A 23,292-nucleotide genomic window follows, 5' to 3' on the forward strand; every position below is an offset into this window, starting at 1 on the left:
AGGGGTCAGATGGAGGCTGGTGGTCAGCGTGAGCCCCGGAGGACTTCCTGCCCCAGGGCGAGGAGCATGACCCTCCTGGCCTTCTCGGCCTTGTCTGTTTACCACTTTCTGAAACAGCAGATTCACTTAACCCCTGGGAGAACCCAGGGTGAGCCTGTGAGCACACTGGGAGGTCTGTGCTGACCCAGGCAGCAGGGCCAGCAGCCTGTGGTCTGAATGTGTGGCCCCTAATCCGTTTGTTTAGTTTGCAGGAAAAAAGCCACTGAAAAGGAGAGTTATTGTGACAGGGCGACCCTGATGTGAATCCTGTCCCCCAGCATCGTAACCCCTGAGCACCGTGCAGCGAGGGCTGATTGGCCCATGATTTTAACAATCTGCTGGAAGTTATCTCCAAAGGATATTACGATCATAACTGAAAATGAAAAAATAGTCCCCACGCATGTCCAGATCTGCACAGACCTTGAACACGGCGCCTCAGCCAGGCCGGCCCATCTGACCCACAGAGCCTCCCTGGTGCCTGCATGGGTTCTCAGCGGAGCTCACACGCGGGCAGCCCCGGGGTCAGCCTTCGGGGTCAGCCTTCGGGGTCAGCTTTCAGATTCGTCCTGGTTACTGCCGCCCTCTCCCGGGAGCACGGACTCCCCAGGGGCCTCGGGGAATGGAAATCAGGGTGACCACAGGGCCCCACCACATGCTGGGGTTCTCTCTGCCCCACTCCCCTGCTGCATGGCCCGGGCCCTTGCGAGCCCAGCTGAAGGGTCTGGCCCCGCGACGCCCAGAGCGGAATCCAGCGTCCGCGACCTCGGGAGGCCTGGGCTGCCTCCTCTCTGGCTCGGGGACCCTGATGGCAGGCTGGCCTTTGATCTCCTGCTGAGGAGAGCGAGGCTGCCGGGTGGCGCTGACCGGCTGAGGGCCTCTCTCCGGCGGCTACGCGGAGGGTCCGGCCCCGTGCGCCCCACGGCCTTCCCACGGGGTGGGCCAGAAAACCCTGTCATCTGTCTGTCCTCGGAGCTGCCAGGCCCAAGCGCCATTTCCCAAGCCATGCTCTGCTGCTGGGCGGTTTTTCTAGGGAGGACGCCGGTGCCGGCTCCTCAGCTCTGCCAGAGGCCGCAGCCTGCGAGAGCCTGGTGGGGGGCGCCGTGACTGGTCCGGCCCGCAGTGCCCAGCGTTCCTCGTCCTGCAGAGGCTGGCCTGTCTGGCCCACCTCCGCCCCTGCCCCGAGAGCCCACCCTCCATGTTGTGGCCTCTGCTCCCGTCCCTGAAGGGTGAGAGGCGGCCAGGCCCCTGCAGCCCAGGTCCAGTCTCCACGGGACGGTGGGCAGTGTCCTTCTCAGCACCTGAAAGCCGGCGGGGGCGGGGCTGGCACTGGGCTGGGTGGAGATGGGCCCCAGCAGAGATGGGCGTGGACAGGGTGTCAGACCGGAGTCCAGGAGCCAGCCAGGCCTGGGGCGGGGCAGGGGGTGCAGCTCTGGCTGCAGGGGCTCGGGAGCCTTGTGGGGAGCAGGGCTGTGAGGGCTGGGCTGGAAGCCGAGGCCCTTGCCTGTAGGGCTGCCGTGTTAACCAGGACCTCGTCCTCCGGCAGCTACAAGGTGTTTCCTGCAGCCCCACTTTCACGCCTTTAAAAGTGTGTCAGCACCTTTCTCTCAAATACAGTTTAGTTTCTCACTGTCCTCCCTCCCCTCTCTCCCCTTCCCCCCCGTCTCTTCCCCCGTCTCTTCCTCTGGCCTCAGTGTCGGGGCAGAGTGGGCTGGCGCTTGCTGGGCTGCGGTGTGGGTGCGTGAAGGCCGCGGCCTGGGGCTGTTCTTCACTCATCCACAGGCAGCGTCAGAGGCCGCACGTGTGTGGTTCCCTCCCCAGAAAAGCCCACGGTCAGGGCCCTTCATCGTCTTGCTCGGGGAGGCATGTCCGGCCTGCGTCCTCTCTGCTCGGGATAGCTGACAGAGCAACTGGCCAGCCGACTGTGTGTCCATCGCACCCGGTGCCGGTGCCGGTGCCACAGGTGCTGAAGCCCATCCTTTCTTGTTGTAAGGAATGACCCACGTCCAGCCTGAGGGTGGGAGGAGAGCGGGCTGGGCAGAGATGCCGCTGGCCGGGCGGGAGGGGCTGGTCCTGGCTCTGCGGCTGGCTCCCTGGAGGTGGGGCCGCCCCCACCCCCATCCGCAGGCTCCGGCCCTCTGGAAACTCCCGACCTGGGAATGTTTTCCTGCAGGCACAGTGTTTCCCTGCTGGAATTTTATTCACTGGTCCAGCTTTGTCTCCCTCTAGAAAGCCCATGAATAGCTGGCCCGGCAGAGAAGGGCTGGCAGGGCAGCTGAGACTCCGGCCAAACCCTGCCCTCGTCGCAGAGCAGCCCACGGGAGCCAGCCCACCGGCGCCAAGGGGCGGGTGCCAGGGCGGGCGGCTGGTGACAGCCTCCCCTGCTCACTTCCACGCATTGCCGGGCTCCTGCAAGCCCCAGTTGCCGCGGCCCCCTCGGGGCGCAGGCTGGGAGGGCAGCACCCACTCTAAATGCCCTCCTTGTTCCCAGCCCAGGAGCCAGAACCCCTGCGGGTCAAGCCGCTGTCTCGGAGCAGAAATTAGAAATCAGTGACTCACCATCAAGGGGACGGAACTCAATGGGGCTGTTTTCCTGTGGCATTGTGTGGAGATGTTGCAAGACGTGATCTGGGGTGAAGGGAACGAGGGGGTCACGGAGGTCAGGGACTGCGGAAGGCCGGCCGTCCCCATCTTCGTTTTGGAACCCCAAAATAAATACCTGCCGTTCAGGGGGCGCTCGCAGGCAAGGGAAATGGCTCCGGCCTGGGCGGGCGGCCTGCGCTCACCAGGCCTTTCCAGCCCAACGCGCATGGCCGGTTCTGGTTCTGTAGCATCTTTTGTGAAACCACAGCGAGCCCGCCGCGCCCCTGCAGGAGGACGCCAGAGGGTGTCCTCGAGCCGGCAGCCCCTCCCAGCCCAGCGCCCTGGAATCCGGGCTCACCGCGGGGTGGGGTGCGTGGGGGCCCCCAGCCCCGCCTGCAGACCGCAGGGGCAGGACCCACCTCCGGCCGCGGGTGAACGGGACCCACGTCCGCCGGGCCGCCGCCCGGGGCGCGTCCACCCGGAGAGCCCGGGGCCGAGGCAGGGTGGCCGGCGGGCTGGCAGGGCGGGCGCGGGGTCTCCACGCCCCGGCCCCGCGCTCTCCCGGACCGGCTCCCTCCGGCCGGCTTCCTCCCGCCCGCCCCTCGGGCTCGGGGAGCCCCTGGGCAGTCCCGGGTCGCAGGTGTGTGGAGGGACCCCAGGTATTCAGCACCTGTCCCGCCAGCCCTGCCCGCAGCCCCTCTGGCCGGACGGGGGGCGGGGGCGGGGGGGGGGGCGCGGGCCGAGCAGGGGGCGGGTCCGGGCACCTCCCTCCCCCCTGCCTCAGCCGCGGGGCTCCGGCCGGGGCGCCCCTCCCCGCGCCCCCCCGCCCCCCCAGCCCCGTCCCCGAGCGCGGCTCTTTGTGGGCGGCCTCCAAGCGCCCCGCGCCCCGCGCCCGGAGGAGGGTCGGCCCGGGAGGAGGGTCGGCCCGGGAGGAGGAGGGTCGGCGGCCCGGCCCGGCGAGCGTTGCCATGGCGCCCCGGGAGCGGAGGGAGCGGCGGGGCGCTCGGGATGCCGGTCACGCGCCCCCCGCCTTTGTGCGCTGCCCCCCCGCGCGTGGGAGGAGCGGGCGGCGCGCGCGGGCGGGGACTGGAGCGGCCGCCGGCCCCGCTGCTGCCGCCGCTGCTGCTCCGCGCCGCGCCCCTCGCCGGCCGCCAGGTGCGCCGCGACCCGCCGCAGGTACCGGCCAGGTGCGCCAGGACGGGGGTGTCCCGGGGCGGGGGTGTCCCGGGGCGGGCGCTGTCCGCAGGGGGGGGAGCTCTGCGGGGGGCGGTGGCTGTCAACCGGGGGTGGGGGTGTCCGCCAGGGGGGCTGTCAGCGGGGGGGGGGGGACTGTGAGCTGGGGGGGCTGTCAGCGGGGGGGCTGTCAGCGGGGAGGTGCTGTCAGCGGGGGGCCTTTCCACCGGGGAGGGGCTGTTGGCGGGGCGGGGCGGCTGCCGGCGGGGGGCGGGGGGGGGCACGAGCAGTCGGTGGCAGGCGGTGGATCTGTCCTCGGGGGCTGTCGGTCTGTCGCCTGGGGGGCGGTGGTCTGTCCAAGGGGGGGGTGTCTGTCCGCGGGGGCGGTGGTCTGTCCAAGGGGGCGGTGGTCTGGTCTGTCTGCGGACAGGCTGCGGGAAGGTTTAGGGCAGGGCGGGGGCAGGTGGCGTGAGCGGGGACGGGGTGGAGGGGAGCGTGGGGGGCGGGGGAGGGGAGCAGGGGAGTGGGGGGGGCGGGCGGGAGCCCGGCCTCCGGCGGGGGAGGGGATGATGGTTCAGCCCTTCAGCCCGCAGCTGGGGTGCCGTGCGGAAGGAGCCGGGGTGCGGGGAGCCCGCAGGAGGAGGGGCACGCGCGGGGGGGGGGTGTTGGGGGGCGCGGGGCCCGCTAGCGGAGGTGGCGCTGGGGCCTCCTGGGCACCCGCGGGCCCCCCCACGTGGCTGGCCTCCTGCCCTGGCCTGCGCTGGGGCCCGCGGGGAGCCTCCCGCCCGCCTCCTCAGCCCTGGGGGGGCGCGTCCTCCTCACTGGGGCGGTCGCCAGGGGCTGGTCCCGCACCCCGGGGCGCGCGGGGAGTCAGGCTGCTGGCGGCCACGCTGCCATTGATTAATCCCCGCTAAGGAGACGAGTGTCCTCAATGCTCTGCGTCTTTAATGAAGGCAAAATACCAACTTCTCTCATTTTGGAGAACGCCAGTGTGGGCGCTCCTGGCCTGCCCACACCTGCAGCGCCCGGGGTGGCAGGGCGAGCTGTAAGCTGGCCGGCGCTGGCCAGGCTGGCTGGCCCGGGCATTGGGAGGAGCAGAGCTCGGCCAGCAGGATGTGGTCTGAGGCTGTGGGGCTCCTCCCCGCCACCTGTGAGGCGCGGCTGGGTTCCTCTCCGTCTCTCCTCGACTGACCAGGGCGGCTGGAGATTGAACTCGGTTCCCACGCTGGTGTAGGACAGGCTTTCCCCTGGGGGCCCCCTGCGGGGAGCTGGCTTCTGGAGAGCTGAGCTGGCCCCTCCTGGGCGTGCCTGGCGGGCGGTGGGGCTGGCAGGTGTGGCAGCAGGTGCACAGTCCTCAGCCGACTCTCGGCTGCAGAAGCAGAGCACTAGGATAATGCACAGAGCCTTTCCAGAGAGTTCTCTGCTGCACCTATGCCTGTGGGTCCTGCCCTTTGAAGAAAAGGCTGTCTGTGTCCATTGCTACCTGGAGGAGAGGTGCTCGGCTTACCTGGGAGCAAGCCACTGAGGTCTGCAGCCACTGCAGGCTCCACAGGACCCGGCGGGCACACAGCACACTCGCTGCCCTTGGGTTGTGTCACCCCAGGCGCGAACTGGCTTTAAACACATTTTCAAGATCACTTACTAAATCAAAGGCAGGTCTCCGTGGGTCTGAAGTAGATCTCGCCATTTGGGATTTTGCACAAATATAGCTCACCTGGGGACAGAGTCGCTGGACAGGGTCTTGATTTTACGGCTCCTCTCTGGAGCCAGGAGGTTGTAGACCCCAACATTGCTTTGTTGAAATAACTTGGCCTGATTCACTTTCAAGGAGAATTAGAACAGAGAAATAGAGACTGATTTACGATTCTACTCATTTTTACTCTCACAGAGGAGCTGGCACAGCAGGGTCTGGTGTGCCCACGAGACAGGAGGGGTCAGAAGCCCATGGGTGTCCCTCCAGAGAGCAGGTGTGACCTCACCTTTGACTCTTGGAGGGCAAACACCCCTCCTTTGTGTCCTCTTTAGAGCGAGGTACCCATCATGGGGGCTGGTCCAGGCCTGGGGCACTGAGTGTCTCACCCACTGGAGAGCCTGTGGCCTTGGGACTGTGTGGCCTGCAGGTCCCAGATGCTCTAGAGACAAGAACGAGCTGCCCGTCCCTGCGCTCCTTGTGCCCCCGTCCCTATGCTCCTTGTGTCCACAGGGGGTGACATGGGTGCCTGGCCAGTGCCCAGGTGTGCGCAGAGGGGCTGCTCCTGGCTCAGAAGCAGCCAGTGTCTGGCTCACGTGCCCCTGCTCTCTCCACGCGGAGACCCAGGACGCTAGGACGCTGTGTTGTCAGTCACAAGCTTTGAGGTTACAGCTTCCTTCTCGCTAATTCAGCCTGAAGAGAATGCAATTATTATGGTGATTTACATACAACGTGCTGCGTTAACACTGCTAATGAGTGAAGGCATAATATTCTCTCTATTCATCCCTAGAAAAATATTGTGCTAAGCATTCTTTCACAGGAAAGACGGGCTCAGCGTTCCACGTCTACCTGGAGGAGCTCAGCGAGGAGCCATTTTCTCTGCTGCCAAGGGAATCTCTCACACTTGGGGCTCGCAGGCTCTCCCTGGGAGAGGGGCAGGAAAACAGTCTCATTTTAATTAGATTCGCTGCTGTCCCCTTCTCTGCATCTTTACTGGAAGAAAGACTTTGTGTTTTCTAATCTTGGAGGCTGGTTAACACCTTAAATATTACTAATTACTGCAGTTTATTTTGCCTTGCAATAGTGTAGTTAGTTAATTATAGCTTTCTCATCAGCGCCATGTAGGGAATAATGAATTAGCACATCCCTTTGATCCAAAGAACCTCTAAGTTTCTCTTCTGAGAATAAGTGTGATTGTGTTACCAAAAGTCACTATAATTTTCGCAAAAGAGAGCTGCTGGGATTGGCCGGCTCTGGCTCAGAGCTTGATGAATGAGCTGGCTGGCTCGTGGCCGGGAGGGAGGAAGCTGAGTTGCTTGGCAACCTAACATTATTCTGCAGTTTCTGCTGGTATATTTATCCAGTAAACTAGAAAATTCTGTTTTGTTAACGAATGTTTTTAGTCAGTGCACAAATAGACCATAACTAATTGAGATTTTATGTGTTGTGGATTCAAAACGATGCCGCTAACCTTCCCATTGTGTTTAGATGATAAAAATACAGGAAGAAAGAATCTTCCATTTGCAATTTTTTATTTTCTGTAAAAAATGTTTGTTTCACTTTCACCTTAATTCCCTGCTGTCAAAAGATCATGACTTATTTACCTCTGTGGAAGTCACATTACCGGGAGTGTGTGTGCCCAGTGCCACTTGTCAGTGAGAGGTAGGGGCCGGACTGAGATGAATTCTCCCAGAAAGCACGGTCTGCACTGGTGGCGCTTTGCGGGGCTTGGGGGAGCGGAGGGCCAGGCAGTGCCGCCGTGGTGGGTCCGGTAGTGCCTGTGTCGCCGTGGCCATGAGCCGACTCTGGCACCCTCCCTCCCTGGGCTTTTCCCAGTCCTGGCTGAGGACAGCGGCCACCTGGCGTCACTCCAGGCTCCATGCAGCCACCACCCCCCTGCCCAGCCCTGGGGTCAGTGTGCGCCCCAGTCCCCTTCTCAGGGCATAGCCAAGGGCACTGACCCCCCACCCTGAGCCTCAGGCTGGACGCACGAGCACCCTGGAGTGGCGTCCAGCATCCGGCTGGCCAGGCGGGCTCCCTGAGGCAGGCCTGAGTCTGAGGACGCCTCACGTGTGTCGCTGGCTGAGGCAGCTCAGCTCCGGGAGGCTGATGGTGGCCTGGGAAGCGAGGCCAGCCATGCTGATGGCCCACGCGCCCGTCCTGGGCTCCCCGACGGCTGGGCCGCCTCCAGCTCCCCCTGCATTTTGGCTCTTTGTTCTAATAATTATGTTCTTCCTACTGGTGCTTGGTGTGTGACGGGGAACGACAGAGATGGGCGAGTGTGCGTGAGTGTGGGTGGGTGTGAGCTGGCCCCATGGCTGGCAGGGCTCCCCCCCTCTTGCTGGCAGCCCCCAGGCTGGCTGGCAGGCCTGGGTGGGGCAGGGCAGCTGCTCCCAGGTGTGGCTTTTCTGCTCTCACCTGCGGCTCCTGCCGGCCGGGTCAGCTTGGTGGGAATCCCTGGGTGGGGACCGCGGGCGGGTCAGGCCCGCCGCAACCAGGGCTGGGTCTACCTCAGGCTGGGTGGGCCTCCCGCAGGCCAGGCTGACTCAGCGTTGCCCAGCGAGGCCAGGAGAAGAGCCCTGTCAGCCTCCGAGGCCCTGTTGACCCCTGGGCTCGACGGCCCGATTCTTTGACGGGGCACAAGCACACTTCATTTATTTATTTATTTATTTATCTATTTATTTATTTATTTGTTACAGATTTATTTATTTATGCATACAAGAGCTGGGGTACAGGCCAGAGGTGTGGGGGGTGAGAGGACTCACCAGAGACAGAGTGGGGAGCAGAACAGGCAGATCCACTGAAACACACTGCTGAGGGGAGCAGTGGGCGAGACAGGAGAGGTCTGCCGCACCATGTGGGTAGCTCCCTGGCCAGGGATCAAACTCATGCTGCCGAGGCTGTGGACAGCTTCATAGGTTGCGTCTTAACCCCTTGCGCCCCCAGGGAGGCCCACAAGCGAACTTTAGTTCACGGAGTTGTGATCTTGCCCGATGTCTCGCGGGTGGAGAGGAGCCTGTGCCCTCACCTGCGTGGCCGTGGGGAGTCCACTGGGAAGAGGGATGGGCCTCGGCTGCCGTCCCAACCAGGGCCCCGTCCCGGGCGGACTCGGTGCCTCCAGCGTGCAGGTGGGGAGAGGGCGGCCATTCCAGGCCCGACGCCTCCCGGCAGAGTCCAGGCTGCAAGTGTCTCCTGCGCCACGGCGGACTCTGGCCCTGTCCGGCCGGTGATCGTGAACTGGAGGTTTCCTGGAGAAATTCGCATTTGGCTTATCTCGTCCACCTTCCATCTCCCAGGGCTGATGCTGAGGCCTGGCAGAGGACACTGCTGACCACCCTGGCTGCGAGTGGCTGGGGCTGGGAAGGCCCTGGGCCTATGCTAGCTGCACTCTGGGGCATCTGAGGGGAGGCTGCGGAGGGGGCCACATGGATTGACTGGGCGGGGCCGCTCCAGGGCTCCTCCTGCCTGGAGTGCCCTGGGGGCAGAGGAGATTTCACTCTGCAGGGTTGGACCCTGGGCTGGAGCTGTGCCTGGGGGTGGGCTGCGCCTGCCAAGTTCCGGCCCTCCGGGAGCCCCTGCTGCCCCTGAGTGGCTACAGTGCTGGCCCCCAGGGCGGCTGGAGCCCAGCAGGGTGAGGAAGGGCGTCTCTGCTGGGCAGAGCCGTGGCTAGGCGTGCTGGGAGCATGCGGAAGCCAGGGCGTCCGGCTCTCGCCCTGCCGGCAGCTTGCCACCACCCAGGTGCTCACCCGCAGGAGGACGGGCTCTATGGCCACCCGGCTTCTCCAGGGCTCACGTGCCCCCACCCCCCGCCCCCGCCGCTGTCCCTCCTCTTGCAGATGAGCGCGTTGGGGCAGAGGTAACACGGATGACGTCCAGCTTCCACGGTAACCGGGCGCGTTTAGCAGGGACCCCTCACAGAGACATCACCTGTTAGTGGCGATTCCAGAGCAGCGGCTGCCGCCCTGCCTGGGGTCCCCCGCAGGTTAAGCCCTGCCCAGAGTGACTGAGGGGATCCCCCTTGTTCGGCACAGGCTGTCAGGGTGGGGAGGGTGGGGGACAGGCCGGCAAAGCTCAGGCCTGGCCTGGTGTCAGGCGGGGCGTGGGGCAGGAGCGTGCTCCCCGGCATGCCGGGAGTCAAGGGTGTGCTCCCCGGCATTCTGGGAGCCAGAGGCAGGGGTGTGCTCCCCGGCATGCCTGGAGTCAAGGGTGTGCTCCCCGGCATTCTGGGAGCCAGAGGCAGGGGTGTGCTGCCCGGCGTGCCGGGAGGCAGGTGGTCAGAGAGCATGGCTGTTCTTGGCGACCTGCCGCTGGTGGCGCCGAGCGGAGCACGTCTGTGGTCACAATGAAGGCCTTCGCTATGGAAGGCAAAGTGGTGCCGTCGGGCGGTTGTGGGGTGTCTGGTGTACACACTGTGCAGAGGGAGGCCCTGACACAGCTCCAGGCTCAGGGGAAGATGGACGCCTCCTCTGCTGAGACGGACGGTTGGCCATAGGCCGAGGTCACTGCTGGATTCCCCGTCGCAACAGCCACCTGACTTGCGTTCTTGGGGTGCGTCCCGCTTCTTAGAAGGTCGTTCTTTCTACCCCGTCTGGCTTGGGCAGTGGTGTGGTGCATGCAGGGTGCGTGCACATTGTCAGCATTGCACAGACAGATGGACTGACCCTGCCAGAGGGCGAGGGGACCAGACCCTGACTCGCCGTACACCAAGCCCATCCCCGGGCTCCTTGTCCGACAGGACACGGGCGGCTGGCGGCCCAGCCAAGTGCTTTGTAAGAAGCGCATTCAGCGCAGACACATAGACGCAGCGCGGCATGGACCGGGTGGTGGAGAAGTGCCCGATGCCTGGGGTGGGGTGGCTGCCGGGCTGGGTCCTTGCACGTTGCCCCCTCCCTGCCACGCTGCACTGACCGGTCTGTCCCCTGTGGCTGCTGGACAGCTGGCCTGGACCCACCCCCTGGGGCTCACCACAGCACACACTGTGGAGCAGGGATGGTGGGGCCCACGTGGCCCTCGGGCTGGGGCTGTCCTTGGCGCTTAGACGGAGCAACTGCTTTGCGTGGACGCTGAGGCCGGCACGTGGACTCTGCAGTCGTGGGTGCTCAGGGCTTGTCTGCAGCCCTGGAGAGACTCGAGGCAGCAGCCCAGGCACAGGGCCTGTGTGGAGGGGCTGCCGCCCGCAGCCCGCAGCCCGGCCCCGCTCCCCACCGCTCTCCAGCACGGAGCGGCCGCCAGCCAGAAAGGCAGAAGGACAGCGGGGCCAGCTGTTCTCGCGGTGATACGGGTTCGGTTACAGCCGCCGCCAAAGACGCAATTCAAAAATTTAATTTTCCAGGCACGGCCAGTGTATTGGGGTTTTTGATTTTTTTTGGTTTGTGGAATTGAGAGGCAAATGTTAGTTTTAAGAAGTGTGTTTGCTGTGAACAGCGTCCCCAGTGAGGAGGGACCACAGGACGATGTGGGGCGGCAAGTGCGCCTGCTGGGCCGGGGCCTGGCCAGGGGGCGCACGTGGGACCAGGGACTCTCCAGGGCGGCTGTGAGGATTGTGCCATGGGCTTTGGGCCTTGCAGCACTGGCCAGTGGGGAGTCCGCCCGCTGGACTGGACACAACCGTGGCGGCGGCTCAGGGCCGCAGGAGGGAGCTGGATGCTCCGCCCAGCTGGAAGCAAGCGCAGGGGTGCCTGGTGTGGCCTGGACCGGAGGCGCCCGCTGCCCCGTGGAGGAGGCCGGGAGGCTGCGGGAGCCCCAGGCACAGGCGTGAGTGTGACCTCAGCCGGTGCGCGGTGTGGCCACAGCGAGTCTGCGGGCCCAGCCCCGAGGGTCCGGCAGAGCCTGTCCCTTTTGTCATTGATTTGGGCTGAACACAGTCGATCTGCCTGACGTAGCAGAGGCTGCATCGAACCCCCCGGCAACTGCTGAGCTTCTGAGGGTGAAGTTCAGATAAATGGGCTTGATCCCAGCCAACATCCCCTCGGGCCAGTGGCGTCAGGGGCTGCCCAGCAGCCTTGTGTGGAGACCCCACACAAGGATGGGCCGTGGATGGGCCATGGATGGGCCGTGGATGGGCCGTGGCCACAGACACTGCCGGCAAGCCCGGCCTCTCCTGGTCCCGACCACGCCGCCAGCGGAGGGTCCACTCTCCCCATGCCCCGAGGCAGGCAGACGATTAATGAGCCAATATTTGTGAAGTGCTGTGACGACAAAAGTGCCAGCGATTATTATTACTAATAAACCATTTTTCTCCGGTGTGATTTTGGACAGCAGCCATTAAAAACCCATTACTGTGTTTAGCAGTGAAACAATCTGCTCTGCGGTGTTTACTGTCCCCATCACCGCCGGGGGGCCGGGACCCCCGCCCAGGACCCCCGCCCAGGACAGCAGCTCCAGAACCTGCCCGTGGGACTTCGCTTGTCTTTGCAGTGGAGTGAAAGGGCCCGTACTCTGTGAGGGGCTGCTGGGGGGCTGCTGGGGGGCCACTGGGAGGCTGCTGGGGGTCTCACGGCGTCTGCCTTTGCAGGGCGCCCTGCACAGCTGCGAGTCTCCAGCAGCTCCTCAGCCCGGGGCTGCTGGGGGCGGCCGGTCACTGTCATGTCGGAGGCTGTGGGGCATCTTTCTCCTGGCGCTTTCTAAATCCCCCCCTACTCTGGATGCCCTCAGCAGTTTATTCTGCACCCCCAGATCAGTGTTCTCTGGTTCCTGACGACTAATTTAATGGTGGCTTCGACCACATGCGTAGCAGGCACCGAGACTCTTATCCTTAAGTGGGTAAAAATGCTCTTCTCGGGTGATGGACGCCTCAGAGCCCACGGATCTCGCGGACGCTCTCCCTGGAGCGCTCGGTGCCCCCTGGGGGACGGGACCCAGCGCTCTGGCCTCTGCGGCCACACAGGGACATTGATTTTTGCATCGGCCGCACGTGCTGTTTCTAAGGAGACTCGGCTTTGTATGGGGGACAGTCACTTTTTATTAATCATAATTTCCGGCAACATGTTTTATGCCTGATACAATTTATTAAAAGTCTTCCCTAATCTTCTTCCCCAATTGTTATGTCCTTCAGAAACCTCATTAACTTTGAGCGCTGATGTGTAAAAAATGACAGGACGAAATGTTCCCACAGCGCCCGGCCAGCACCTTGTCCTGGCGACACCGAGAGTCGCCCCAGTCTCTCTGGAGCACAGGCTCGCAGGGAGCCACGCGCGCAGGACATGCCAGAGAACGTTGCGTTTCTCAAGGCAAAATGACGAGACTGTCCTGGGGGGTTCACTGCTCGGAACCGGGCCCGCTTTCCAGACTCGGTGGGTCTCCACGGCCCAGAATTTCCCGAACTGGTCTTGGATGTGGGAGGATTAGGGCTGGAGTCTCCCAGGTGATCAGTGCAGCCTCAGGCCCCCCACCCCCGGGGGCTCCAACACCCCTCCGGATGTCAGCGCGGCCCTGAAAACTGGCCAGACTGTGCTCTGCTACCTTCTGTGCGGCCGGGGATGCAGGAACCGTGTCCACGCCTGCAGAGTGGACAGCAGCCTTTTCTCCGCTCTCCTCTGGCCTTTCAAGCCTGCCTCTGCCTCGGCCCTCCACCTCCCCCCAATACCACCTGCTGAGAGGCACAATCTTCCCTCCTCGGGCGCGCCCTGTTCTCGCCAAGGGAGGCTGGCGCCCCTCTTCCCTGCTCCCTCTGTTTTGCTTTGCTTCCCTGCATCCTCCCACCCCCTGGTCTCCACGCCGCCCCCCAGTCCCCCAGTCCCTGTGCTGCAGGCACCAGGCAGGAGCTGCATGGGGCGTGCCTGGCCAGGAGCTGGGTGGGCTGGCCGCGGGGGAAGCCCCTGGGTGCTTCCCGCTGACCCAGAGATCACAGAGTCCTGCTCTGATGGACCAGAGGGCGCTGCTGTCCCCGGTGGGGCACCCAGTGTGCGCTGCGAGGGATGGATCCTGCCTTCTGAGCTCACGCTGGCCTGGGACAGGTGCCGCTGTGGCTCCCGCTGGCTTTTGTCATAATAAACAGGCTTGGATGGGAGCAAAGGCTTAAAACACCCAGGGGAGAAGCCCCTGCAGAGCTGTTCCCTGGGGGTGATGGGGACCCTGCTCCTGCCCAGGAAGGCCCAGGAAGGCCCAGGAAGGCCCAGGAAGGCCGGGTCCTCCCATCTGCCCCTGGCACTGAGTGCAGCCTGTGGGTTTTCACCTAGAAATTGGCTGTGACATGGCTGGAAAGGGGCTGGAGCAGGACTCAGCAGCTGGGGTCGACACCTGACCCCCGTGTGTGAACTCGAGGTGTCACCAGCCTTTGAGTTGGCCCAGTAGAGCCGCTCCGGAGGGCTCGCGAGGGCTGGGGACAGGCCTCGCCCACTGTCACGTGTGCCGTGCCATCTCAGGCGGTCTGCAATGTTGCCAGCTCCCGTTCTTGTTTACGTTGACCGTGTCTCGGGACGCTCTGGTGACCCACGTAAGGGGCGGCTTTTCCCTGTGAGACCAGTCGTCAAGCCCTTTGTCTGCGTCTTTTTGGCCTTTCCTTTTTGTGTTTCTTAAGTTTATTGACTTTTTATCGAAGTGATATCGGGACCCCGTCAGGTGTGGCCCCACGGGGCCCCCAGTGCTCACATGGTCCGTGTGCGCAAAGTGATGAGGGCCCTAGGGTGCGGCCATCATTGCACTGTGGACACGCGTGTCCGATCTCTGCCGAGGACTGCCCCTCTCCAGAGTCAGGCGTGGCTCTCTGACTGGACCCCCCTGCCAGCTGTGGTCACCCGCGGGCCCGAGCTGCCCCCTGAACAGTGGGTTAGGTTTTTGGTTTGTATTTACTGATTCCGCCTTCTGCGCCCTCACGCTCCCTGGAGGAGCGGATTAGTGTGGATGGGAGAGCTGAGGCGCTTCCCCGACGTTCATAAGAGCACATGCCCTCGTGACTCCCCTGGCTGAGGCAGGATGCGCGGCCCTTGGCCTCCCCTCTCCTCCTGCATCGCGGGCACCGCCTGCCCGCACCCTCCTCAGCCTGGGGCCTACCGACTGCTGCGGACGCGCAATTCACAGCACGGAGCAGGCCTGGCCCAGCGAGCTGAGCCTCAAGTCCGCAAAGCAGGATTGCGTCGGCTCCAGTTTCCCGTAGTGCCGAGTGCCCGTCACAGGCAGAGGGCCCATGCGTGACTGTCCACTGAGGACGGAGGTTGGCACGCACCTGTGTCCCAGCCTCCCTGCTGCGTCAGCTGGCCTGGCAGCCTGCCCACATCCACCGTGGACTGAGTGTGAGCGCCCTGCCCGGCGTGCGTGGAAGCCAAAGTCATGGCGCTGTGTGAGAGGAGAGAGGAGCTAGACGGGCAGCCTGGTGGGGGTCAGGAGCCCACTCACTCTCAGCCGCCTGCTGGCTGGGGAAGGAAATGAGGCGATGTGGTTTGGGGAGCGGGGAGAACAAGGGCACTGGCTAAGGACAGAGCAGCATGGGCTTGGCTAAGCTCGCTGGCTGGTCGCGGGCGGTTGGCACGCGGAGGATGAAGGCCGTTGTCCAGGTCACTGAACAGTGTTTCAAGCATCTGTTGGGGCCGGCCAGGCCTCACCCCCTGCATCTGCAGCCTCCTGGCTCCAGCTGACCTTGCAGCTCTGCTCAAGGTCAGCCCCTCTGCTTGTTCCGCTGGCGATTCGGCAAATACACGGCCTTGGGGACTGCAGAGCCAGAGAGAAAGTTGGGTAAGTTGGCCTTTTTTCTCTTTTGTGATGCAGAGTTTGAGAGCAATTCAACCATTTGGCCTCAGTTACAAAGTGATTTGATCAACTGTAGTGCAAGAGCCTTTCCCGACATAAATAACTTAGATCACAAATAAAAGCCACGTGGACCTCACCAGGATTTTCAGAGTTGCTGCTGTGAGTGTGTGAAGAGCATTTTCACCTCCTGGGGAGACAACCTCTGGTTTCATTGGGAAGTAATACAGAATCGGGCGAGGTCCTGCTTGGGATCTGAGGAGTGTCTCCATGATTCACTCTTATAGCAGCGACGCAGCTCATGCGCAGTTCCCTGGGGCACTCACAGTGCTGGGGGATAGGGGAGCCCCTGCCATGGCCCCCCAGGTGACTTGCGGGTGGTGGGTCCGGACACCCACCCTGGAGGGGCCTTCCAAGTGCTGTGATTTGGAAGCAGGGGCTGCCCGGGCGTGGCATCCCCTCACCCCAGGTCTGTGTGGTGCGGCTCCCAGTGCCTCCTCGGAGCTCCTGAAGTACCCCTGTGCCCACGCGTCCCTGAGGTCCAGGGGGCCGAGGAGGTCTCCACTTCCCTGGCAGAGGCGCCACAGCACACGCCGGCCCTGGCTTTGCAGCGGTTGCTCTCGGGCCCAGCGTGAGGCCAGGCCCCAGCCCCAGGGCCCGCACGGCCCTCGCTCACTGCTGCTGGAAGCTGACTCGGCTGGGCTGGCTGTGTCATGCAGGTCGTTCTGATGTCTTGTGGGCACACGCGACTCAGGCGGGGCCACTGCACACATCCTGCGCTGACCCTGAGACGGGACGCCGAGTGAGAGGACAGGCGGGTCGTGCCTACTGGGCCTGGGACACTCTGGTGCTGGTCCTGGTGTGAGGGCGACCCCCAGGGTGCTGGGGGCACTGGGGGTGCTGGGGCTCCCGCCAGGGGCCTTGCTTCCTGCACTGGGGGGGGGGGTGGGGCTCAGAGGCAGCACTGGCTGCTTTCTGATGGTGGCTTTGGAGCCAAGCCAGAGATGTCCCAGGAGGCACCTCGCTGGGCCAGGCACGTGGCTGGGGGTGGGTCCCCCACCGGGTTCCCCGCAAGTGCGCCCCATGCTCACCTCGGCCTGGGTGGCGGTGTGTGGGAGGGTCGCAAGCTCAGCTAACCACAAGTGGCTCTTACGAAAAACAGCTCAAGGACGCCCGCCAAGCGGACATTCCTGCAGCTGGTCTGTTGCAAAACACGAGGTCTGCGAGCCGAGGCTTGTCAGGAGCTCCTGTGAGGTGAAGCGCAGGGCGCTGTGCCTGCAGGCCTGCGTGTGGGCCGCTGCTCCAGCGACTCAGGCACCAGGAGCCGGGTCTGAGGCACCCGGGGGGGGGGGGGGGGGCTCGGGTGCTGCATAGCCCAGGGCGCTTGCTGCTGGGAGCTGGGCCGGATGGTGGGAGGAAAATTGAAGTCAACTTTTCTACAGTGGAAAGGGGTAAAAATTACTCTAAGGTCATTTCCCAGACAGAAATCACCTCTAAAATGACGACTTTCATCCCCCTTAGGTGTCACAAAGAGCCAGCCAGGATGGACACGAGGCTGCAGCCTGGTCAGTCAGCGCAGCCGGGGTGGCCGGGGAGGCCGGGGAGGGAGGCTGTGAGCGCCTACTCCCTCTGCCCGCGCCCGCGCCCACACTGCGGGAGGGGCCGGGGCTGCGCCGGCCACCGTAGACTCAGGTGGCTTTGTCCAGTCCCACTGAGACGGGCTTCCTCTGACAGCGCAAAAGCTCGTAGCCAGACGTTCTTCCTGCCAGCTGGCCTGTCCACATCTTTGACCGTCGCGTCCTGATGCATTTATCCGTCTGCCATGGGGTGTGAGCTTCGCAGTGGGGTGGGGTGGGCTGTGTCTTTGCAGGCCTGCAGGTCCGGGGAGCAAACCCCTGACCCTGTGTGTCTGAGCAACTCCACCGCGGGCCAACACTGGGGAGACGCGACCGGGTCCCCTGCGGGAGTCAGCCCTGCTCCTGTGCACGGTGCCTGCTGCGTTGTCGGCAGGCCACACCCCGGGTGCTGCGGGCAGCTCTGCATCTGGCATGGGGGCCGCTGTCCTGCCGCGGGGGCTGGCGAGACTGTGCTGCCGGTGCTCCAGGCCCTGGTCTAGCCATGGTATTGTTGGCTCAGTGCGGCCATTTTAGCTTTTAAAGCCAAAGTATTTCTAGTGACAAAGGGTCCCTGCTCAGTGCCTCGCGGGGAGCACGTGCTTGCCCTTGGCCGCATCTCGTCATCCCAGTGTCGCTCCCACGGGTTGCCAGGGTCCTGGGCCTTGCCGAGTTTTTCTGCTTGCTGGGTGTGCACTGGGGCCTCAGATGCTCAGTGAAGAGGGGTTAAGAGCAGGGGCCCTGGGGCTGCTGGGGCTGGTCCAGGAGTGGCCGGTGTCTCCGCCCCAGGGCCCTGTGCCCCGCAAGTCCTGCCTGCCCCATTCCCGCTCCACGGCTCTCCCCGCAGCCACCCAGCCCACTCCGGCAGGGCCATTAGAAGAATGGAGAGAAAGTCAGTCAGCCTTCTCAGACAGGTTCTCCCTGGAGCCCGATTCACCAGCCCTGAGTTGGGGACTGGCTGGGAGGGGGTCGCCACTCCACCCAGCACATCTCTGACTTCATCCTAAGTGAAGTTCTAGCTCAGAGGAGACGTTGATCAGTCTTCTCAGAAGTGAAGGGATGAAAAGCAGTGTCCAGGCTGCGTGTGGGGTTGGAGGCCTCTGAGCATCCCAGACGCTACAGGGAGGAGCCTGTGGCTAGGATGCCACGGCCGAGTGTCTAGAGTAAGGCCCAGCCATGACGCCGGCTGCTTGCACCAACACCACTGTCATCACCACATTCACCACCACCACCATCACCACCATCATCGCCATCATCGCCATCATCATCACCATCACCATCACCACCATCACCACCGTCACCACCACCACCACCATCACCATCATCACCACCACCACCACCACCACCACCATCACCATCACCATCACCGCCATTACCACCTCCACCACCACAACCACCATCATCATCACCATCACCATCACCACCATCACCTCCACCATCACCATCACCACCATCACCACCATCACCACCACCATCACCACCACCATCACCACCTTCACCACCACCATCACCACCACCATCACCACCTTCACCACCATCACCACCTTCACCACCATCACCATCACCACCATCACCACCATCACCACCACCATCACCACCACCATCACCACCTTCACCACCACCATCACCACCACCATCACCACCATCACCACCATCACCACCTTCACCACCATCACCACCATCACCCACCACCACCACCACCACCACCACCACCATCACCACCACCATCACCACCACCACCACCACCACCATCACCACCACCATCACCACCATCACCACCTTCACCACCATCACCACCACCATCACCACCACCATCACCACCATCACCACCTTCACCACCATCACCACCACCATCACCACCACCATCACCACCATCACCACCTTCACCACCATCACCATCACCACCACCATCACCATCACCACCATCACCACCATCACCATCACCACCACCATCATCACCACCATCACCACCATCACCATCACCATCATCATCACCACCATCACCACCATCGCCACCACCACCATCACCATCACCACCATCACCATCACCACCTTCACCATCACCATCACCACCATCACCATCACCATCACCATCACCATCACCACCTTCACCATCACCATCACCACCACCATCACCACCATCACCACCATCACCACCTTCACCACCATCACCACCGCCATCACCACCTCCACCCTCTGAGTCATCCAGGGGGCCCCCTACTGAGTTGTATGACCGGTGGTCACTTCATTACTTTGAGTGTTGACGTCATATGTCTATGAACTAGGTGGTGCTGAATTGAGTGATTTCAAGATTCTTTCCTGCTTCACCTTTTCCCGATCTCCTACACAATGTAAAGCTGAAAATTTCAGCGCAGACGGGCAGGTTAGGGAAAGGGGTGGTTTGGGGAAGTATACCTTGGAAAGGGACAGTATCACTTTTTAGCAGCTTTACTTACATTCCTTTAATCCATTCTAGTAGCTTCTGTTATCTTAGATTACTTTTTATAGCACATATTTCCTCTGCTAAAAAGACTTTACAGTGCTTCGGCGGGACGTGTGATTTCCCATTACAGTAGGTTTCTCAAATCATTCCCTTTGCAATTGTCACGTTTTACGGTCCTATTTAAAGTGAATTTAGTTTTCCAACTAAAAATATCAAGCTGAGTTGGAAATTGAATCCAAGAACTGTGAAGTGGAATGGTGGGAAGCAAGCCTCAGGCCCAGCCCTCCCCCTCGAGAGAGACCACAGGACGTCTCCGACCCCTGGCGCTGTCCCGAACCTGGGAAGGGGGAGAGGGCGTCCTTACAGGTCGCCGTTTATCCAGAGGTAAATGCCCGCTTGGTTAGGGCAGTTCTTCACCCTCCTTGCTCCCCTTAAATTGCTATTTCAGATTTGCGAACCTGACTCTTACATTACCCGAGCGTTTCATTACCTGCCCAGCATCTGGGTGGACGAGCCACACCGCAGTTAGACGCAGGTGGGAAGGCACAGGAGAGCCTCACGCAGTGACCTTCCACTGTGGCGCTTCCGGCCTCCCATGTGCCCTGCATGACACTCGCTCCCAGCGCCGCCTTCTCGCCTTCTCCCACGCAGCCAGCCCCACACGCCATGTCCAGGGTGCAGGTGCCACTGTCCCCAGCGGCAGGTGCACGCCCAGGTGTGTTGGCTTGAGAACACCTGACCAGCTGCCCCCAGCACCTGTCCCCAACTCGCTCCGCCGCTTCCCGACCCCGGGGCACCCCATCTGTGCCCCTGCCTAGGATCTGGCCCCAGGAGCCGGCACCGCGCAGCCTCTGTGGCCCAGCACTCGATCCAGGCCGGCCCTGCCCTTTCCCTGCCAGCGCAACGCTGTGCTATCCATGGCACTGGCCTGGTCGACGCCCAGAGGTGAGCCTGGGGCTGGGGCTTGCCGAGGAGGGCCACCGCCCCGCATTGGCCGCGCCTGTCCCTGCTGGCTGCTGCATCTCTGAGGACGAGGGGGCGGTGGCATGCCCAGGGTGTGATGTGAGGCTCCCTGCCTGCGGTGTCCCACCCTGGCAAGGAAAGTGGGTGTGAGCAGGAGCAGAGGAGGCCTCCAGGCCAGGGGGACTTGGAAACCGGTGGCCTCCATCTCCCCTTCTGCCCTACAGCTGTGTCCCCCAACCAGTGTGGCCTGGGGTTCGTGACCCCCATCCAGGAGTCACCTGTCCTTACCCTCTGCTTAGCTGGTGACTCCCAGTGGGGCCTGTTACTTCTCATGGCTGTTCTGCAGGGCCTTGTCCAGATGCCACTGGGTTGAGGTCATCCAGCTGTCCTCCCAGGTTAGAGCGCGCCCACTTAGCAGCCCTCGCATGCACAGGGGTGGCCAGGCAGGTAGAGGGGGCTGCCCTGCGCACAGCCAAGCCCTGACCTGAGTCGGCCACCCCCCAATGCTGAGCACCGTCTCCAGGTCCTGCCTGCTGCTGGGAGCCTGTCCCAACCTGTGTGGAGGTGCCAGCCCAGCTCGCATCTGATGACACGGCCCAGGGCGCTCTGCCCTCCGAGCAGCTCTCCCTGCACGTGGCTCCCATCCTGCCTTCGGGAACCAGCTGGGCCCTGCTTCTCACCCAGGGCACCAGGCTGCCTGGCCGCTTCTGAATCTGCCTGGGCCACGAGGTCCCTGGGGCGTCTGCAACAAAGGGTGGGCGTGGGGGGTGGGGGATCCACAAGGGAGTGCAGGGGCCGGGGACAGGGGCCGGGCAGCAGGCCAGGCCTGCCGCCTCCTTCCTACAGGCTGGGGGACGGGCCGGCTCCTCTGGCCAGCGGCTCTGGCCTGTGGGCGGGTCTCGGCCCAAGGAGTCCACTTGAATCCGGTTTTCCTTTCAGATGCTATTCACAGGCCCTTTCATTCTTGACCTTCTCGATGCTTCCTGCTGTAATTACGGCCTCAGCAGCGGCTGTTTTCTAGGAGAGGATGTTTTGAGCTGTTAGTGTGATATAGTGGAAGCAATTGTGTGCGGTTAAAAAAAACCCTCTTTCCTGACTCGCTGGGCCGGCCAGGGTCTGCCCCGTTGCCGGATGCGGGGCCGGGCTCTCTGGGTGCCGTGGGAGCGTGGCGCCTCGCGGGCACTCACGTGACGGTGGTTTGCGAGCAACTGACGGGCGGTCGTGCGCATGACCCTGAGTGCCAGAGACGCTGCCGGAGGGAGCAGGGGACAGCGCGGGGAGCCGGGGGCCGCCGGGGCCTGCCCTGCTGCTCGGGAAGGGCCGGGCACTGGCCAAGCTGGCTCTGCCGTGTCTGGAGAAGCTGAGACCTTCCCGAGGTGGCTCCACCTTCTCTCCCGCTGTCTCGGACAAGCCCCTTCCGCCGGCCCAGGTGAACACCCCCGTGCTCCTCGCCACGGACACGTGCTCTGTTCGCTGTGACGTGTGTTCGTCTTGCCCAAGATAAGCCGGTGGGTCTTAAAAAAGTAAGGCAGGAGAAAGGGCAGGAGGAGCAACTGGAGAGAGAAAAGGAAGGGAGAGAGGGAAGGAGGGAGGGAGATGAGACGGGAGGGCTGGGGACCACAGGAGGGGACAGACAGGAAGGGCCCCACCTTGGGCAGACAGTGCCACTTTCCCTCATGGAGCGGCGTGGACTAGGTCAGCTCCTAGAGTTGAGCGCTGGACTCAGGCCAGGAGACCCTGTGCCACCCATGGCTTCCTGCTCCCTGCTGCGCCCCCAGCAGCGCTCCCTGGAAATGGCACGCGGTGAGGCTGAATGGCCCTGGAGCCACATTCCCACCTGAAAAGGCACTTGGCCCTTCGATTCTTAATGTGCCTGTCAACCTAAACCTCAACGAACGGGCTAAGCACTGAAAAACATAAGCCGCAGGTTATGGCCCTGCTCCGGGAGACCTGAATCGGCATGATCAAGGGGAGCGGAATCTGAATCAGAAGGTAATTGCATAGGACAATTACTGCCGAACTATAATCCAGGCTTATATATATATATTTGTTTTTCTTTTTTTTTCCCTTTATTTTATTTATTTATTTATCTATCTATTTATTTATTTATTTATACACGCACTGGGTACAGTGAGAAGCGCAGGAGGGTGAGAGAATTCACCAGAGCCAGAGTGGGGAGCAGAGCAGGCAGAAGGACCGAAGTACACTGCTGAGGGGAGCAGCGGGCGGCAGGAGAGGTCTGCGCACCATGTGGGACCCTCCTCCGGTGGCCGGGGAGCAGCCGGGGATCGAACCGGCGCTGCAGAGGCTGCGGGCAGCTTTGCAACCCAGCGCTCAACCGCTGCGCCACCGGGGAAGCCCAAGGCTTTTATATTTTGATAAAAAGAAACTGAGCAGGATATATTTTTACTAACTTCTTTTAGGCAGTGATTTAGTTTGAGCGTGACTGTAGTTTGAGTATATTGATGGTCAAAGGTAACATGGTAGCTACAGGACAGGAATCACACGCTGAAATGCTGAGCAGTGAGGTATCCAGAGACGTGTAAAGCAATAGGGAGTGGTGGGGACTGGGGCACCAGAATGCAGCCTGCTTTGACACGGCAAAGCTCCACTCCCCTCTGGACAAGCTTTGCCATGTCCTGAAGCAAGACTGGTCCTGCCAGATTCAATGCTTCAAAGAAAGGACGGTGATCTGAATTTTAGTGTTAAAACTCCTAATGTTTATGAAATGGACGTGAATACGGCCTTTAATAAAGTTACTGTGCAAACTAAAAGCAAACAAACAAAAAAGACTTGTGAGCAGAGCTTGTCTCCTTTGATTCCAGGATTTCCGGAGCCTTCTACCGGGTCAAGTACCAACCGAACCAAGGCTGGTGTCCCTCCCACGGTTCTTTAATGATCTTTTAGATGTATAAAGGGCACCCCTCCCTCTACCCTGCTCCGTGAGGACCAGATGCTGTTCAGCCCCAAGCGTGGGGCAAAGAGAGGTCAATCTGGAGAGCAGGGGCTGGGGTGGATTTCTTGCTGAGGGGCAGGGCCCAAGCAGAGCCCAGCGGGTGAGCACTGGCCCCAGGCGGAGGGCCCTGGCCCCTCAGGCGCCCTGAGGCTGC

The 23,292-nt window shown here is 62.4% G+C and overlaps 1 protein-coding gene and 1 long non-coding RNA gene across 3 annotated transcripts in view; one reads left to right on the forward strand and one right to left on the reverse strand.

Moving 5' to 3' along the window:
- Positions 1-1,701: 1,701 nt before the first annotated feature.
- LOC119252392 (uncharacterized) lies at positions 1,702-2,899 on the reverse strand. The gene is made up of 3 exons (XR_005126799.2): positions 2,756-2,899; positions 2,596-2,664; positions 1,702-2,047 (listed from the first exon to the last, which is right to left on the reverse strand). It is a non-coding gene; the product is annotated as an uncharacterized LOC119252392 (long non-coding RNA).
- A 12,106-nt stretch (positions 2,900-15,005) lies between these two features.
- The window catches only part of CHL1 (cell adhesion molecule L1 like), a 49,714-nt gene continuing 41,427 nt past the window's right edge, over positions 15,006-23,292 (forward strand). Inside the window, exon 1 of one of the 2 annotated variants that reach the window (XM_054694082.1) lies at positions 15,006-15,151. The gene's annotated coding sequence lies outside the window, so the exon portion shown is untranslated. Of the gene's footprint in view, positions 15,152-21,591; positions 21,691-23,292 lie in introns of those variants that run through there. The other variant, XM_037521930.2, reaches the window with a different exon arrangement.

The sequence above is a fragment of the Talpa occidentalis genome, unplaced genomic scaffold, assembly GCF_014898055.3.
Source record: "Talpa occidentalis isolate TD23 unplaced genomic scaffold, MPIMG_talOcc4v2.1 talOcc4.10, whole genome shotgun sequence".
Lineage (NCBI taxonomy): Eukaryota > Metazoa > Chordata > Mammalia > Eulipotyphla > Talpidae > Talpa > Talpa occidentalis.